The sequence below is a fragment of the Anser cygnoides genome, chromosome 4, assembly GCF_040182565.1.
Source record: "Anser cygnoides isolate HZ-2024a breed goose chromosome 4, Taihu_goose_T2T_genome, whole genome shotgun sequence".
Classification (NCBI taxonomy): Eukaryota; Metazoa; Chordata; class Aves; order Anseriformes; family Anatidae; genus Anser; species Anser cygnoides.
Window position 1 is genome coordinate 52880717 of NC_089876.1, and position 19108 is coordinate 52899824.

Below are 19108 nucleotides of genomic sequence, written 5' to 3' on the forward strand. Positions count from 1 at the left end.
GTGAAGGAAGAGGAGTGTAAGTACCTCCCAAGTATACCCCAAGCTGTGGGCTATTCGTGCTTGAAGGCAACGTAACTATTTTTGTCCTTTCTGGGAGACTCCATCTCACAAATGCATTCAGAGCATAAGACCAAGTAGCCAAAAGGTTAAAATGTGTTTCTGTCTTTTTCTGTTTAGAAGCAACAAACACAGCAAGAGCCAACTTTAGAAGCCAAGTACTTATCTAAAACAATGAACAATGTGGTAAACAAAGCAGTCCTTGAAGAGATGGAAGAGAATTGTGTCCAGATGTTCAAAAACACACAAATGTAGCACTGGATTTTTCTCTCCAAGAGCTGTATCCAATGTTTTGCTGGAGTTTATACAAAGAATAAATAAATACAAGTTTTGTTACGCTTGAGCAAGTAAAGTTGTACAAATAAGATTGGAAATTAAGCAAATGAAAGAAAGATTATTCAAAAGCTGAAATTTCTGTTCAGCTTGCCTTTCTTTCATCTTTTGTTTCCTTCTTATTCCCCAGCTCAGATATGGTGAAAAGTTGCTCAGATGAGCAGGCAAGAATTGCTCAGACACACAGCACAGATTGAAATGGCAAACTGCCACATTCTTCGGCACAGAGGCCCAGTACTATAATCCTACCAGGCCTGAATTGAATCTAAGGCCAGTTTATAGGATGACAACGCCAAGGAGGGGCAAAACCAAAATCTTTTTGTTCACTCAGCTTACATGTTGCACCAAGAGCTAGGAGCTGTCTTGCAAAGGACCAAAGGTTTTTGTCCTTTACACAAAGCTCACCCATCTGGAGCCCTCTTGAGAGACACCTCCTGATTCAGTGGTGACTCACAGGCTTGCTGTCCTTGAATTCACTTCTGCTGAGTCTCCACACCAGATCTCACCTCCTCAACCCCTCTTCAAATGAGCCACAACAGATACAGAGCAGTATAATTTTTATCCTGATGCTATTAAAAGCATGCCCTGGCCAATTGCCCTGGCCAATCTAACCGATGTTGTTACCACAGAAGACTTTTTCTCCAAATCCCTATCTTCAAGGCTAACTTACATGAGGACTAGTAAATGAATCCCAAATGAAAGTCTAAGAAACCAACAGCTTCATTTCTCCTTTCCAACAGGAGGAGTGCAGCAATGAGTTCCAATAAATCAATAGCTCTTAGGTCAAAATTCATTAGTTTTAATGATAACTCAAACAGCACTATAACTTAAAGCTCCACTCCTTACCCAGGGCTTCAATAAAAGAGAGAAATTGTCATATTATGAATGTCTGCAACACCTTTTTTCAAATATTTCTCTGCCGAGAATAAAAGACTACTAGACTACTAGACTAGAAAAGGTGTAAAAGTGATATGTACATGGGGCTGCAATGTCTGATACAGTGGAGATTGCTGAAACTGATGTTTTTTTCTAGAAGACAGCTTTAAAAAAGCTACAGAAACACTGTGATTGTCTTTGAGTGAGGTGAGTGAACTGGAAGAAATGATAAGTATTGGTAGACAAGTCTATGTTGGAGATTGTTAGTCACTACTTAGGCACTATCAAGGATGGCAAATCAATTACAAGTGCCTCATATTTGCAAGAAACATTTATTGTTTCTACAGTAAATGTCATCTCCTAATAGAAAAAAAGTGTCTGATTCTTTATAGAAAATTTTTCAGTGGAATAATTCTGTCCAGTATCTTTTTAAAATTTTCTCCCTGTTTATCCTACAAGTGACATTCATATGGAAACAGAATTGGTGTCATGACAATTACTATGCTTCAACTGTTTGTTGGATGCACTTGAGGGTGCAGTTATTTCTATACATATCAAATGCATTGTCACCCAGGAACTGGTCCAAAGGTCAGTAATATGCTTTCCATTCATTCTGTGGGCATGAGGTGATAAAAACTCTAACAGAAAAGAAAACAAATGTCTTTTCTAAAGAAAACAAATGTCTTACAAATAGATTTATTTTTTAAAAATGTATTTTACCCAGTAGCAAATTTAGGAATGATGAAGAAATGAAAATACTTCTTAAATTATAGGTATGATGAATTATCTTTAAAATATTTTGTTAAGAAACCTGACCTGTTCTCGCAAATTAATGAAGTTTCAAATAAAGCATTGTGCTCCAAACCCTAGAGTGCTTAGGGCTAGTTAAGGGTCTCCTTGTAAAAATAAGACAGAGAGAAAATAAGTAATTTTTATAAAATTTATAAATTATAAAATTATAATTAAATATATATATATAATAAGCTTATAAAAATAAAAGAGACAGAGAGAAAAAGTGAAAAAGAAAGAGGGGAATAAAAGATATGCAAGTTGGAAAATAAGATTTACAGCTCACCTTACTGAAAGCTTGCTTTAAGACAAATTTGAAAGATGACATGATGATGCGTTGTAACAACTCAAAAATCAAAATGAATCCTGGCAAGTGGGGCACGAGACAACTAAGAACAGGCTCACTGGATACAATCTACTGCTAGACAAATTCAGTTGGGAAATATATGCAGTTTCCTCTTGGGGAGGATGATCAAAGTAGTCCTTTGCTAAACAGAGACTCATGATTACTGATCATCTTCAAGATGAAATCTATTGTCTTACTAAAATATATTCCTGATCCAGCTTTTGGTGTAAATTCTTTGCCCTATGGTGGGTGAAAGAAGGGCTGGGAAGGATCTGCAGTGATTCTTTCAGTCTCAGAATTCATAAATTGAGGTCCTTCCATTCCTCTTCCTTCGTAGATCTCTATAAGAAAATAATTGCTTGGATAGGCATTAGTACAGTCATAATGTTTGCAGCTTTGAATAAAAACAATATTAAACTCTGTTTCGAGGCCTCAGGTCTTCTGCTAGTCACTCTTTTCACTTAAAAGTTTATTTTCCCCCTCATTGCCTCCTTGAGTACTCCTACTCTACTCTAATATATCAGCGATACACCATGGCTAGAGGCTGCAGGCTGAGAAATAGATCATTCTCTACAAAAATCCTGCCCAGTACTCACTACTCAGATACACGGTATCGGACTGTTTGTGAGAGTTTTGGTCAGGAAGAACAGATTCTCCAATGAAACTAAGAGAGATATGGGGAATATTCTTTGCATGTAGAAGGAGGAACTGTTGGATATATATTGCCTGGGCGATCCTCTTACATTGTAGGCATCTCAGGCAATGAAAAATTTATGTCTTTATTGATTGCATAAATTTTAAAGCTAGTTTGAATGCTGGCCTAAAATCTTCAGTCTGAGTGTGACGCAGCCTGTAACACTGAAAAGTTGGGTTAAAGGATCAGATGCACCTTCATGGTCATGATTTCTGTGAAACACTTGTTTTCACTTGATCTGCTATCTCCTTATCTCCAATCTTTTGCTCCTTCTTTATTTAGCATCTAAAAATTGCAACCTATCTGCTAGCCCTAGTGCTGAACAGAACTCTGCTAGGGAGTCTTTAAATCCACAGAAGCTAAATGGAAATAAGCACGCATTTCATTCCACATTCTTGCAGGCTATTACTTTCCAGAGACAACTAACCCACACTGTAGCCTAGAAACTGCTACTTTTAACAAACCTGAGCCCAGGACTGTCACCCTTCTTTACAGTGAGTAGCAAAACCGTGAGTTAACACAGTTCACAGTCCATAAATTACAGAAATGAACTATGAGACTTCACTGATAATGAGCACAGCATTCCTTGTAACGGGTTCTCAATATTGTCTTAACAAATTGTAACTGCTTTGCAACCATCTTGTGTCCCTCCAACATGAATCACATTATAATACAATTGCCGATGCAGCAGTATCGACTCTCTTCTCAATGTTGGAGGGATAAAAAAGAAGAAAAAAAATTAATTCTATCCTTTTACAGATCTTTTTAAACCAAAGCAGACTTAGTTGCAGCATTTTTGGCAATCCTTGCACTATATGAGCTGAAAATAATCCTGCAGTTATTGATTTCCCTACCAAGAGATAGCACTACAATACCAACACAGTTCTGCTGAGTATTGGAGTCTGCTTGTTCTGTATATTGTTTATGGATAGCTGCCATTTATCTACTGAATGGTTAGCCAAATAAGTGAAGCTGTTCTAGGTTCTCCAGCCTTTTAAATCAAAAACGGTGGTTCTGTTCTTGTGGATCTTCTATCTCTGCATAGTCCTGGACTGCAACAATACAAACCCTTTCCATGTGATATTATGTAGTGAGAATTATTTTTTTCTTTACACAGAAATCAGAGTATATCCATACCCTGCCTGTGCATACTCGTTAAGTCAAAGAAGTCCTCAAAAAGGCAAATGCTGCATCTCTTGTCAACCATATGATTCCCTTAACTTGTCTCTTTTCATTACTTTGCTGAGGATGAAAAATAACTCCGAATGGCAAGATGGATGAGGTGATACAGTGCTTGTGGATGCTTATGTTCCAGAAATTGAAGCTGACATTTTATTCTGCACTATGCTAACCATAAAACATTATTGTTTATCCTAACTGCAGTCCAATGTCAGGCAGCGACACCTTTGGCTGCTGGGAAACAACCTTGAGCATTTATGCAGAGCTAGGAAAAAAGTGATGGTGTTTGGGAACTGATTTGACAGCCTAAAATCAAGCAGCATGCTGGGAAAGGAGCAGGTAGTCAAAGTTACGCCTTTGATGTGGTCAGCTCATGCACACCAGTGTCTCAGTCTAAAGCCAGTCATTTCAGTTCTATTATATCTGAATCTGTTCCGATAAATAAATAATAAATCGATAGTCAATGTATGAGTCAATAATTATCTAGTACCCGATCACCTCATTAGTTCCTCCTCTCTCGCATTATGAGAAACAGTGAGATGTTTGGCTTTTTTTTCCCCTTTTCCATGAAAGCCATAATTTTGTAGACTCAAAATATCCTTCTTGATTTTTTTTATTTTTTTCCCCAGGCTGATAAATCTTGTGCAATTTATCTTCTACATACAGAGAATCTATCCCAAACGTTGATAATCCTCTGCTTGGTGATACCACAATGTTTGGGAAATCTAGATTTGAGTCTTTTCTTTTATAAGACAAAGCCAGTAGTGGAATGGCATGACTTTTGTTTCTTAAGTGAATACATCAATAATTTGTTTCTAAATTAAATGATAGATACGTGCATGTTCTGTACAAGTTAAATCCAAACCAAAGCAGGTTTCACCCACATTTAAGTGTTAGTCGTCACTTAGGCATGAGCTGTGGCATGCAGCATTTCAACACCTTCAGATTTGGGTTATGGAACAGACAGGCAGCAGGGAGCTGGTATTAGACAGCAGAAGATTGGGCAACTGGAGATTTCAATACAGGCTAAATCTGGCTTTTCTAATGACGTGTGCTGTCCTTGACTAATGGGTCACTCTTTGACTAAACAGATAGTGTCTCAGCAGTTCTATCTCCAGAAAAAAATGCGTGTCTAAAGGTGGCAAAATGACACTGTATTCAGCACATACTCTACTTGCAAAATCACATCCAGGCAAATTAAATGAGACAATACTTAGAATTATTCATATTGTACAACTGCAGACAGACAAGTACCGGCTGAAAAAGATTATCATTAACTTATCCGTACTTATTAATTCCTCAAAATTCAAAACTCACTCAGATTTTGTCCATACTAAGGAAAACAAAAGTGGCATACAGTGTTTACATATTCCTGCAGAGAACTTGAGGAGTAGCAGATACGGGCACTGCAAAGATGTGCTTCTCTCTGAGCTCCAACATAGTAGCAAACATATAAACACTGACATCGTGAATGTGTGTGTGGTCAGCTCAGCTTTAAAACTCCACTTCTGCTGCACCAAAGGGAATCATAGGAAAGCTGACGCTGGAGCTCTGGAGGTCATCTAGTCCAACCTCTGAACACAAAATGAGGAACTCAGCAGTTAATCAGTTTGCTCAGGATCTTACCAGACCAATTTTTGAAAATCCTCTAAGAAGGAGATTCCACAGTTTCTTGGGCAAGCTGTTTCAGTGCTTCACTCATACTTCCCAGCACTTCTGTGAAATGATGTTCATACCTACAATTCAGAAATAAATTTACATGAAAAATAGTTGGGCATTTCATCTGTGCCTACAAGTATTTTGATCTCAGCCACAACATGGCCACAACATTATAAATTATACATAAAGCAGTTACACTAACGCAATAAGAACAGGAAGCCAGTTATGAAAAATCATTTTTGTCACATACTTCAATCTCTGCATCATATTTTAAGGATCAGATTTCTTACAGAAGAGTATGCTTACTCTCTGCCATTCCTTTTTGATCTGTTGCCTAAAGCCCTGCATACACAGTAGTAGACTAATCCTATAGGCTCCACATAAATAACTGCTTTCCTGATGTTTTTCTGAAACACACTAATAAAGTCTGGTTAGAGAAGCTGGAATTTGCTATAAAGGCTTTTGAGGCTCTGCTTGACAATTAATATTCTGAACACTATCACCATTATGAATAGAATAAAATGCATGCTTATTCCTAGATGCAAGGGTTTGGGCCTAAACTGTCCTTTTTGCATGGCAGCTCCTAATTGCAGAAAGCAAGACACCAAATTGACTGGCATTATTTAGACACTGCTGTTCTCTGACATGAAGATACTAGGATTGGTCCTTATGTTTTTGTTTAGTTTTACACTTATTCCAAATCGGACTATGAAATTCCTTCTGGCATTTCACTTTTCATTGACTGGTTTTTGAACATTTGCACATTTTGTCTGTTCCAGTATAAGAGCAAATTGTTATAATAGCAGGGTTACAAATACTGGGGAATAAAAATATCCCTTGCTACCAGGACCAAATATTTGTGTATTACATATAACATAACAAGGCTGAACAGCCTTACTACAGGTTTGCAAATGCATCACATACCCCATATTCAGAAAAATCACTTGCTCCAAAGACCTTATTTTTTAAGTCTAGAACATTAAATCAAAAACTAAAATTTAAGACCAAATTTAGCAGAGTTTGCTTTTTAAAAGCTCAATTCAATACTCATTACCATTCCAAAACCTTAGATATTTTTTTCTCTTCATATTTATTGACATGGTATTTTTTTACCCTATCCTACCGTTGCAGACCTGTAATTATTGCCTCATAATTACCATATATTTTTTGAGCCCTCATCGTGAACTACAATCCCATCGTGTCAGACTTTCTAGTAATATTCAACAGATTGTCATGAAGGTACTCATTGCTGACTAGTTTTGGTCCACAGAGTTGACATAGCACCAATTTAATTCCGATGACAAGACTTCACAGAACTGAACAAGAAGTCCATCCCATACTGCCAAACCCATTATTTTTACAGCTCCTTATAATGCCCTTCGAAGCTGTAATGAGGATTTGGATCTGGACTGGGGAGTCTGAGTTTCTCATAGGTCCAGAGACTTTTTCTGATGTTATCCAATAGAAAGTTACAACAACCCTTTACCCTCCACACCTATTTTCAAATGATGGCTCAGCCCCACAATTGTCCTTACTCCCGTCTGTTTTGAGATATGTGGACAGATCATTGCTCAAATCACCTTTCTCCTCTGAATCTTAGTATGAAGGACAATCCAGCTTGCAGACCAGATCAAAGTTTGGAGTTCACTTATTATTTACTTATTCATATTTATTATGAAAATAAACATGCTCACAGGCATTTCCTACATTTCAATGAATGTCCATCGTGATTTCCCAAAGCGACCTTCACTTCATGACACTTAATCTCTTTTGGCTGGAGGGCTCCCTCTTTCTGTCAGTATCTTTCACTTTCAGCCTTGCTTGGAGTACTGACACTGATATGCTCATACTATCACGTATTAAACAAATATATGATTGAATGGAATTCATGTTTAGGAGAAAAGAAAGTAAAAGCAATAAAACAAAATAAAATTTAAATACAATACAATGCAGTATTCTGGACTGAGTATCTTTGGCATATAAGTATTATTCTGTAAAGTTAACCTTTTACAATGTAACAGAATTGAGAACAGATGAAGTCTGTGGATTTTCTGAGCATGCTTTTGGAGATTCAGTATGTTGCTTCAGAGACATAACTTCGGCCATCTCCTTGGAAGCTTGTACAATATCCCATGATCATTAGAGGTTCTGATTTACTTTTGTGGTGGAGAAAGCTAATGATTTCACGTTGGACAATGGTACAGAGAACCTTCGGGTACTGGTGTAATAACCAAGATAAGGGGTTTGTTATTTCTGTTGTTATTTACATTTCTATTAATACTTACATCAGTGCTTAAATGGGTATTTATTTGATACTGAATTCCCATCTTTCACTGAAATGAACAGGAAAAAGAGGTGCTTTAGTTAAAAGGAGGATGGCCTGATGTGAAAATGTTGAGCCTTCAGTCGTTATTGTGGAGGGATATGAACTGCATTCATTAAAACAGGGTGCTGTTAATACGTGCTATAAATCTGGAAGTGGGTTGTCCCTGAGAGCTGCAACAGGTCTGAGGAGGGATTTTACATATAAAGAAAAGTACTGACAATTAAAGGAGTGACGATATTACTTTTTACAGCGTAGAGCAGGAGGAGATCTTTCTTTAGAAAACTAAAGACAAAAGCCTTCTTCTTTACAGCATATATGCCCCTAGATTTAGAAATATCTGCATTTCAAACATTATCAAAGAAAGCAAGCATCGGTAAGCAGATAATATAGTTTGATTATAGTGAAAATATGGCAAGAGAGAAAAGTACGGAAACAATTGCTAAGAACATGAAAGACAAAAAAGGGTAACTTTCAGAAATAATCCTTGTATATGAAAACTGAATAGTCTGAGCTCATCTTGTAAGAAATGAAGGCTAAAAATGAAAGCTTATTGCAGATCCACTTACAAGGTAGTCTCTTCTTGATTCAGCATTGTGTGGTGTTATTAGGAAAGCTGCAAAGCAAAGCCTCTTTCATCCTGAAGGTGAGCATGAAGTTTCAAGTGGACAAACTCGCATTTTCATCTAGACTGAAGGGATAACTGAGTGTTACATCAGAAGCCACTGGAGACCTAACTGAGATGGAAAAGGGGACAAGCCTCTGTGCTGGTACACATCAGGGGGTGTAGAGCTGATGCTGTAGGTAGAGCTGCAGTTGGATGCAGAGCAGCTTGTGCTGCACAGAATGAAGCTTTACAACCTTTCTAATGTAATGGGGAGGGGAACCACAGGAGTGCACAAAATTAAGAAGAAAGAAAAAGGGAAGAACTGAAAGTACAGCAAAGGAGGCCGTAATTCAAAGGGATGTGGTATCCAGATGAGCAATTTTGCTGTCATTGGCAGAAAAGAGAGGAAAGCACTGAAGAGAAGGAGGGAGATTCCAATTAGAATGTTGGTTTTGACAAAACAGTCTAGCATCTTAAAGAATAAGTTTCTCTCTAAGTAATTTTTTTTTTTATTATTTTTTTTGCACAGCTTTAGAACTGAAGAAGAAAGTGTGGAGGAAAATAAAATACCACTTTGGTAAAGACAGGAACAGGAAACAACAGATAAAACAGCTATTCCGTATGCTGCATTCAGGTTTAAATCTTTTAGAAATAATCAATAGTTATTTTAATAGCCTCCATAACTGCTAATGACATACCTTAAAGAATTCCAGTAACGATACTGACAGTAATTGCAGTAGCACTGCAGACGGACATAATGGAGGGGGTGTCTTTACTGATTCTATTGTAATGCAAAGTAACACCTGCCATTGCTGTTCAGCAGAATCAATCCCATCAGAGACTCTTTGTTCCTCTTAGCAGAGCATTTTATAGTCATAATCATTTTACAAACACTAAATATCAAAGTATATTATTAAAAAAAATAATACCAGCATCAGCAAAACTATTCCAGATGAAGTCCAGAAAGGACAAAATAGTACTATCCAACTGCCAGCATATTGCAGGATCAAGTCATTCCATCTTGGATCATTTTAATGTTTTGATTATTTAACTACATGGTAATTGTTGATGACAAGAATGTATTATGTTCCTCCAAATTTGGCAGTAATATTACTGTGACTTTTTAAATGATCCTAAACAGTTATTTTGCTAACTAATAGGTGCTTTGGAATACACGCAAACGCGAGTTGCACGGTAGTAGGATGACCCAATTGTTGCTCTTCAGAACATGCAAGAAAAACTACGCAATCATTACTTTTTCACCTTTCTGTAGCTCTGCTGACAATGTAGCCAGTTTGCTCAATCATTATTCACTTTTCACCTTCCCTCTAAAACAGTCTGGAAGTGTATTATCAGTTCAAGGCAAAAGAAGAATGAGAATTTATTGTTGTTAAGGTTATAAGAATCAAGGTACCACAAGGATCATGACCAAGCTTCATGGTCAAATTGGAATCTACGGAGAATAACATGAAAGCTGGAGAAAAAGAGTTCTCAAGAGAGGAGCCCTTCAAGCAAAATTCATTCAGCTAGATACAAGAAAGCACCCAATTAATTTAATCATCTCAAATTCTTTATTTGTTTATTTTGTTTGCAACCTCTTGGTTGTTGTTTTTTGTTGTTGTTGTTGGGTTGAGTTTTTTTGGTACAAATATTAGATCTGGCAATATCTGCACAGAATGGTACTGGCATACACAGGAGCAGAAAAGCTGCACCAGGGACAAAGACTCCTCTGTGATCAAACTTATGTTCTGCTAACGCAACGTTAGCCAGCTGCTCCTCCTCTGGCACACTGCTGACCACTGCAGGTTTACCTGTGGCAGGAAGAGGTGATGCAAACACCCTGACAAAAGCACCAAGACCAAAGACCTACGCAGGCTCCAGCACTTCTGTTCAGGAGCTGCGATACACCCCAGGTAAAGCAGACCTGCTTCCTGTTCTGCACATACTTTTGTTGTCCCACAAGATGTCTATTATTCAATGTTCCTGCTGCAAACTGCACTTCCCAGTTCTACATACGGTCTCAGAGGGAAGCGATATCGACTGTTCACTGCTGTAAACAGACATACAGCAAAGAAAGGAACTTGCAAAGACAATAAAGAGCCAAGTTGTGAGTTCCTTCTTCTGGGAAAAAGATTACATGGAAATCTGCATCTATAAAAAGTGTTCTAGTTTCATCATATACTACTTTCCACAGAAGTAAACATGTAAAGGTGCTGAGCAATACTTGCATTTAACCCAGCTAAACACATGGGTTCTTTTGGAAAATATGTGTAAACATGCAGAGTCTTAGGACAAAAAGAAGGAAAAAATACAATATCTGGGATTACCCAGAACAAAACTGATCTGCTACCAAAAAAGAACTGACCAAAATATTTGAATGTCTTAGCTTTTTAAATTTAAGATACTTTATCCTGAAAAGTCTATATTCAAGCTACAGTAAAAGAAATTATACTTGAAAATTGCGGCCTTTTTCTAATATTTTTAACAATGAAAGCATAGTTCAGTGAGGAGAACCCAAGCAGACTGCAACTACAGGTCATTACTTTAATACTTATCCCTGAAATTTTGCATCTCATGAATCCGTTCACAGACCACAGTTCTGAAAAATGCTTCCAGTAGGAAACATGAAGAGGGGCCAAGCCAGTAACAGTTGAAGGGGTTTCATTTACATTCATTTATTCAATTATTATTTATGTTCATTCATTTACAGATTTATTTGGGAAAACAACAAAAAAGAAAACTTAAATTTCTCTGTGCTTAAAAATATTTGCTGTCATGTCAACATGCACATTTCCCAAGCACAGTTGAACGCAAAGCACTCCTTCCCCAGCAGTGCTAAGATTGACAAAAAAATACATCCATTAACCTGGTGGCTGAGAATATTTGCAACTTCTTTTGTTCCTGTTGACAGCTTCTTATCAGTTTTTATGTCAGAGATTCTTTGCAAAGTACTGTTTGTTCTGCTCAGTTTTGATTTCGCCTTTAGACTCTAACATTATTGCTTTCCTGACAGCTGATCTCCATTTCCCTTTAAGCACAAGGATCCATCTGTTTCCTGTCAGGGAACAATCCTCCACAGCTTGCTACACCTTCCCACTTAGCATCTTCTAATACACACACCGTCGTATTACAATTTTAACTTCTTTATGTGAGTATTTATTTTTTAACAAATTTTTAACCATTACCCTGACCTACAATTTGGACAACTTCTTTTACAGAGTGGTGAGCAAAAGCCAGCACGGAGGGTCTGGCTCACACCCCAATGCAGTGGCCCCATCAGCACTCCCTTTGTACCCATCACATACCCTGGCAAAGCAAAGGAGGAACACCCACCCTTCTGTGTACTGGGGCACCCACCAGGTAGCTTGGCAAGTACACATGAAGGCAACTTTTGCCCTGCAGACACATTAACCAACCTGCACAGAGTTGCAGGTGCCACAGGTGAGGCAATCAAAAATGATAAAAGAAAACAAAAGCAGAACTGGGGATACAAAACAAATTTTTGAAACTCCAGTTCATGTTTCTAGCTCCTCAGAAACATTTCTCCTTTGCCTTTCCCTGTACGGAGGCATTCATGTTAACACACCCTCCCTTTCCATCCCAGGATTTCAATTGGAGGTGACCTGCTGATTTCTTTAAAACTCATAATGCCGGTCTTTTGTTGAGCATTTTGTATCTTTGTAATTCTAACCGCACACACACACAAATTGCTACCAACCCCTTCATGACATTTACTATCTATCTTTGTTGATATTTTCATCTATGCTATGCTTGTGTTGCCCAGTCTTTGCAGCCAAAATAATAAATGACTGATCACGGATCTTTAGTTAATTTTTTTGGCCAGCGGTATATGATGACAGTGATGCTGATGGCTTATTTAGCAAAATGATACAGTTTGCTTATCGCTATTCTTGCTATTTAATAACTTTCTGGTTTTGAAGACATTTCTGTTACCTAGTGTTTCAAACAATTGTTTCATTACATACCTGTTAATGCAAGAATAAGTGTGGAATATTAACATTAACAAATACTTTGAGCTGAAGTTTCCATAGTAACTCCCATCTATTGCCTTGTGTGCTTATGTGCTCTAATTTATGCAGTCTTAACATCCTCTGTCTGCTATTTTATCTACTGGCAGCAAGTAAATAAAAAGAGAAAAATTGTTATCATTTCTATAGTCAGGCACTCCAAAATATGGTAGGAAAGCCGAATAACGATGTACACATATCTTTAGATAAACAGAATTTCTCATTATGATAATACATACTCAGTATGCAACATGAAAATAAACTATTTTGCTTAAAGCCAGATTAAGACAATGGTTTCTGTTATTGCTGGCATGAAGTCTTATTGCAGCTGTAGGTCCTTAAAAGGGTAGAGAAATTTCCCCTTATCAACATTCAGCAGCAATGCCATGTTACCCTATAGGGGCCATGCCATTATTTCTCTTCTTTGCTCTGAGGAACAGGAGGGTAGAGAGGCAAGAGTATATGGCTCATGATTCACAAAGAGGCACGGGCAAGGCTTCTTGGGGCTTTCAGGCTGCTTTGGTATCCAAAGGGCCAGCAAGCTTTCATCCCACATGAGTATCTAAGACTGCAGACAATTTTTTCTGAGGTCCTGGGAAAAAGCAAACTTATGCAAATGGAACACTGCAATGGGATTAATCTAATGTTAAGGATCCGCATAGGACAGTGAAGGACCAAGACTTCTAGTGTAAGAGAGGAATGATTTCCACTTGTGCTTACACAGTGACAGTGCAGTGGGACTCCAATCCTGATTTTCTGAATTTCCCCACCATAAAAATTGATATAATGTTTCTACTAATCAGCTAACACTCAACTGACTTACAGAGTATTTAAGGAATGTCAAAGATTTTCCTGTTTGTTAAAAAAGTATAGATCTGCATATCTTGGGAGACAGAAAAACTTGAAGGATATTTTTAAGTGACTGCGTTACTACAATGATACAAGATTTGCTAAATAGTGTATCTACCCTACTATTAGACTTATGTTGTCATGAACAAGAGAGAAAAGAAAAGGAAACAAGCATGCAAAAGAGTAAACATGAAGAAAATCAAATGAACCTGACAGAATACGGGGTACGTATTTCTAAGCCCCAATAATTGAAAGGGAAAATAGAAAACAAACTAAATAAACAAAATAAACTGATCAACATGCTTTCTGTATTTCTAAGAGTGCTGAGGTAATTTTCTACTGAAACAAGTAATATTATTTTTAGATTTTGGAAATGAAAATCTTTTCACTCGTGTTACCTAATTTGTATAGAATCACAATCATTAAGGTTGGAGAAGACCTCTAAGATTATCTGCTCCAACCATCCCCTACATATATTTTTTATGCACTTTTAAAGTTTTTTAATACAACAACTGCCAGAACAGAGGTGGAAAGGCTAAGGTTTTTTCTAGTTACAATTGTGGTAGAAAACCAACAAATGATTAGAAGAGCTATTTAAGGAAAAAGGCAAAGGCCACAACCATATCATTATAGATTGATCATAAATAAGGCTGGGCTTGAAAGTAGAATAAGTAACTCTTGAGAGTGAAGTTCTAGAACAAAATTTTAAAAGGACTTTCTGTAGCTCTACATGCCAGTTGCACAACAAACAGTACTTTCTGACTTTGTTTTCAAAATAACTTTAAAGAGTAGCAGAAAATAAAAAGAAAAAAAAAAGCAATTTGAAGCATGGGGAGTTCATTTCTTAAACCAGAATTGTTCTCTCCAGCAAACATCTAGAAAAACAGAGAAATAGAATTTGAATTTCCAGAATGCTGTAATAATGGCCAGCACCACTGATTGACCCTGATTTGAGGTTCCACCCACTTCTAGTGACTGTAATGAAAATGAACATATGCATTTCATATACAAGAATTCCAGGAGAGAATTTTATAATTTTTTGGTACAAAAGGTTCCCCATTAAGTGCCCCAGTGAACTAAGTTTTGTTGACAATCGTATACATTATGCATTTCTTTAATGATAGTGTTCTGTGATTGCATTTACAGCCTGCAAAAATGGAAAAAAATGTAAGTTACAGCGTGATATATATGCCTATACTTCTCTTTCTAGCCTTCTTTATTACCACCAATGTACACTTGAACGGCCTGTTCTTTGTTGTAATAAATTGTCTGAATTTATAAGACTGGATCTACTGAATCTGAATTGTTACTTACACTTATCTTCAGAAAAAAGGATAAGGGGAACAGCAATAAATTAATTCTGAGTGGTATACTCAAGGTCTGCAACAAAGAAGCATGCTCCTTCATACTGTTTTGAATTGCATAGTTGATATACAGCCAAATCTTCTTCAATCAGAAAGATGTTAATTTTGTAGAGGGGCACACAGATGAGCTCATGAGTGAAGAGGTATCAGGCACCATTTTCAATCAAGCACTGATGAGGGCAATCCAGCCCACAAACTTCCTGTTGCAAACTTTCTATTACTTTTTAGACAGTTTTCTGAAAAATGAATATCTCATCATTAAGGACGTGATTCATAGCAGGTGCATTATTAACAGGGAGGTGTGTTTCCAATGCAGAGCATTACAGGCATGATGACACACAAAGTTGTATGCCATTGATGAAGGAAGGCAAAAGTAACAATGCCTTGATAGAGAACATACCTCAGGTGAAGCAAAAGTGCAAAATTTAGCATTAATCCTATAAATCACTTCTGTCAGGCAGTTATGTTCAGAAACAGAAACCTAAATGCTGTAAATACAAATTGCTGTTTTTTATACCGGGTTTTAATAAACTCATACAAAATGAATTTGAAAAGACTATAGTGTAGGAGAACCTTCAGTTAAACAGATTATCTCTAATTTTTTGCATATAGAATTGAACGCTACAGATATAACATTAGATTTTCTTCAAAGAAACAGAATTGTCTGTTAATAGTAAGACACATGGATTCATTGCTTAACCCTATGTATTTTTCAAAATATTTCTTCAGCAAAACGTTTTGAAAGGGCCTGTTTGGAGAAGCATCTTCTGGCACAAATGACTGCAGCAAAAGAGCTTGTCAAAACTGAAAAGATAGGCATTTCCAAAAGGATGCATAGATTTGGTAAATAAGTAAATGTTGAATGTGCACTGAGAAATGTTGGTACTAATTTCCCCACTGTTCAGTTCCAAAATGTCTTAACTTGCATGACAAGGAAGCAGGGAAAAAAATATTATATTTTCCCCTCCACAAATCTGTGGCGTAGGGTGGGGGGGAAGCAAACAATTTTCCCTGGGGCTTTCAAAGGCTGTATACCTTTTTGCGTAATACCAATCATTATGTCTGGGACTGCTGATCACACGAAAGCATCTTTCCTCCTGCCAAGCATTTTCGTCTTTCAGAACTGTCACTTGATTCTGTGCTCAATTTAAAGCACTCAACAAATATTTGCTGAACTTCCCCACAGCTTTCTATCTCCACACTGATCACACAAAAACAATTTTCTTCCAACAATCCCATGGATGCAGTCTTATCATAAAGTTCTTAAATAAATATCATATCGAACAAATTCCAGTATTTTCCCCCCAACAATGCTACAGTTTGCATATCATGTATTCATAGCTAAGTGCTACAGATATAAAAAAATGAGCTCTGCTGATGTACATGAGCCAGTTTGTTGCAAAAATAAATCCCTTTTAAAAATATTTAATAAACTCTTACTAGGACATATTGCAAGCAAAGAATAATACTATTTACAGACAAAATGCAAAACATTTAGTTGGAGATCTGTTCCGGAAAGATTACTTGTGAACAACATATTTTCATAATTTTACATAATTAAAAGTGTATGAAAAATTTAAACAGCGATGTAATCATAAATCAGCATATTTTGTCCTTGAGTACATGACCTTATGAGTATGCACTCCTTATACATAACACAAAAAACAACTTGCTCTAACACATTCTAGCGTAAACAGTAGGACCTATCTGATTATGTACAAATATCATTGTTCCAAGGTTAGCTGTCCTGCAAGGTAAGATGATGATGATAACAAGGATGCATGTATGAATGATGGTACAATCTCAGAAAAGCATGAGACCAGGATATAGTTTTTCATAGGTGTCATTATCTCTTTGTCCTAGTTGGCATTCAGTGGTCACAACGATGCATAGAATCATTAAAGTTAGAAAAGACCTCCAAAATCATCTGGCCCAACCATCTCCCTACTGCCTCAGACTTGAAGTTAGGTCTACGTGTAAATAATCTGCTGAATGGCCTTCGTACCGTATATTTGCTTGAATTCAGTTGTATTTTTCTTTACTCTATCTCACAGTAGACAGAAAGTGGTCTGAAACTAGAGACTTGTCACGTTTGTTGACAGATTTTTTTGAAGAAGCATTTGTAAACAGTTTATAGAAGTTTAATAAAGCATTAATCTTTAGGAGGGCAGGTCCTCGAACACTATGGATTGTTGCATAAGCTACTAAGTCAATAGGTTGCTTGCTACAGGAAGTATTTTTGTAATAGGACAGTCAATGTCATTAACGCAGCATGAGATACATTTGATATGCATTAGGTTCTCTGTTAGTATAAAATTAGCTCTGCTTGTTTCTTGTAGTAGTCTAACTCCTCTGTGCTCCTCATATGGTAAACCAACCATGCAGTAATTTAATCTGTAAGGAGATGCCTATACAGCACAAAGTATAATCCTGCAGAAGGAGCCAGATTTCCGAAGATCTGCACAGCTTGGCCTTCTGCCAGGGTTTATCAGCAATGTAAGGAGCCCAGGAGAAATGCTGCTACACTGTTACTAGCACTCAAATTACTCATTCATATTATATCCCACTAACCCTTTAGGAACTTTATAAACATGCTCCTAATATAAACGAACAGACTAGGTGGCTGTTTAATACCACTGCATTTTGAATGGTGTGGGGATGGCTAGGAAACCCATATGCTATACAGTGCCGTTTGCTCACTTGCTTTTGAGTTCATCTGACATCACAAGATTCCTTGAAAATACTGAGAGGCTGATGCTTTCAGGGTATGGAAGGTCATGGGGTTACCAATGCATTATCTCACACAAACATGATACAAGGTATGCAAAATACAGAAACCCTACCTGCAGCTCTGCTAGAGAACTGCCACCAGGAAAAGAAAAAAAAGATACAGACTTTTAATTTAACCTTAGCATACAGTATGTACAGTATGTTTTAACTTCTTTTTTAAGTGATATCTTGTATAGGTTATCTACTGCAGATGCAGGGGTAAGTCTCTGCTTTGGTTGGTTAGAGGTGCAGTTCAGCTCAGCCTGAACTACGCAAAGAGCAGTTTTGTGGCATTTCTTGCCTAGAGCATGTGATAGATCTGTAAGCTGCAATGCTGGGATTTCAACAAGAAATGCAGGTCCACAGCAAATTCCCCACTGAATCCTGAGGATAATGCACCGGTGGAAAGCTCTTATTACAGTAGTCAGGGGAGGCAGATGTGTTTTCAGCCAGGAAAAAAAAAAATCTAAACTACACCAAAATACTGTGGATCACTCTTGAACCCTGAGAGCTCTCAGGGAATGTATCACAATGCTTCCAATCTTTCATCCTTTTTGATAGCACAAAAACATAGAAGAACAAATTATGTTCATAAGCTAGTGAACCAACAAAATCAGAAGAAATGAGGAAAGAACACTGGAAGATTATTTTGGCAGCAAGCTGACTCCTTCAGAGATCTTTTTTTGTGCTGTACTGAGTCTAAAGAGAAAACTCGCTGATTTGTTGTAAGATGCTGTTCTGTGTACCCTAGCATTTTATGCAAATTTTAGAGATCCCCAGGGAAAAGTTATCTGCCAATTCAGAAAGCACTTCTAATTAATTAAAAACCTTTTGTTTCTATGTTCTTAATGCATTTTCTGTAGCATTTTCATGCTAAGGTTTATTCAATTATATTTGAAAACCATTATTCGAAAGAAACTCTGATGAGAATTTTCAACACAAGACTTTCACGTTTCAGCTCTGATGTCTCCATTCAGACAGCCAAACAAGTAGCTTCAATTTGTCAAAAGTGCAGAGTACCGAGAAGTTTCAAATGACCTCATAAGAATACCTTACTAAAGCCAGACTGAAGGTCCATCTAGCCCTGCAGGCTGCTGTAGCAGATGCTGAATAAAATGTGAGGAAGTTACAGCACAGGCATACACGGATCCTCTCCTGAATACCCCCCCAGTTATCCAGCAACTGTAGCTCAAGTCTCATCAGGAAACAGATTCCCCCAAAGGACTGGATCCTGT

General features: G+C 37.3%; 1 long non-coding RNA gene across 2 annotated transcripts in view; it reads right to left on the reverse strand.

Annotated features, from left to right (window-relative positions):
* Positions 1–19108, reverse strand: part of LOC106032332 (uncharacterized) — a 76709-nt gene that overhangs the window by 5305 nt on the left and 52296 nt on the right. For both annotated transcript variants that reach the window (XR_010831173.1, XR_001204795.3), the window contains one exon: positions 5901–6010. This is a non-coding gene — a long non-coding RNA (uncharacterized lncRNA). The remainder of the gene's footprint in view (positions 1–5900; positions 6011–19108) is intronic.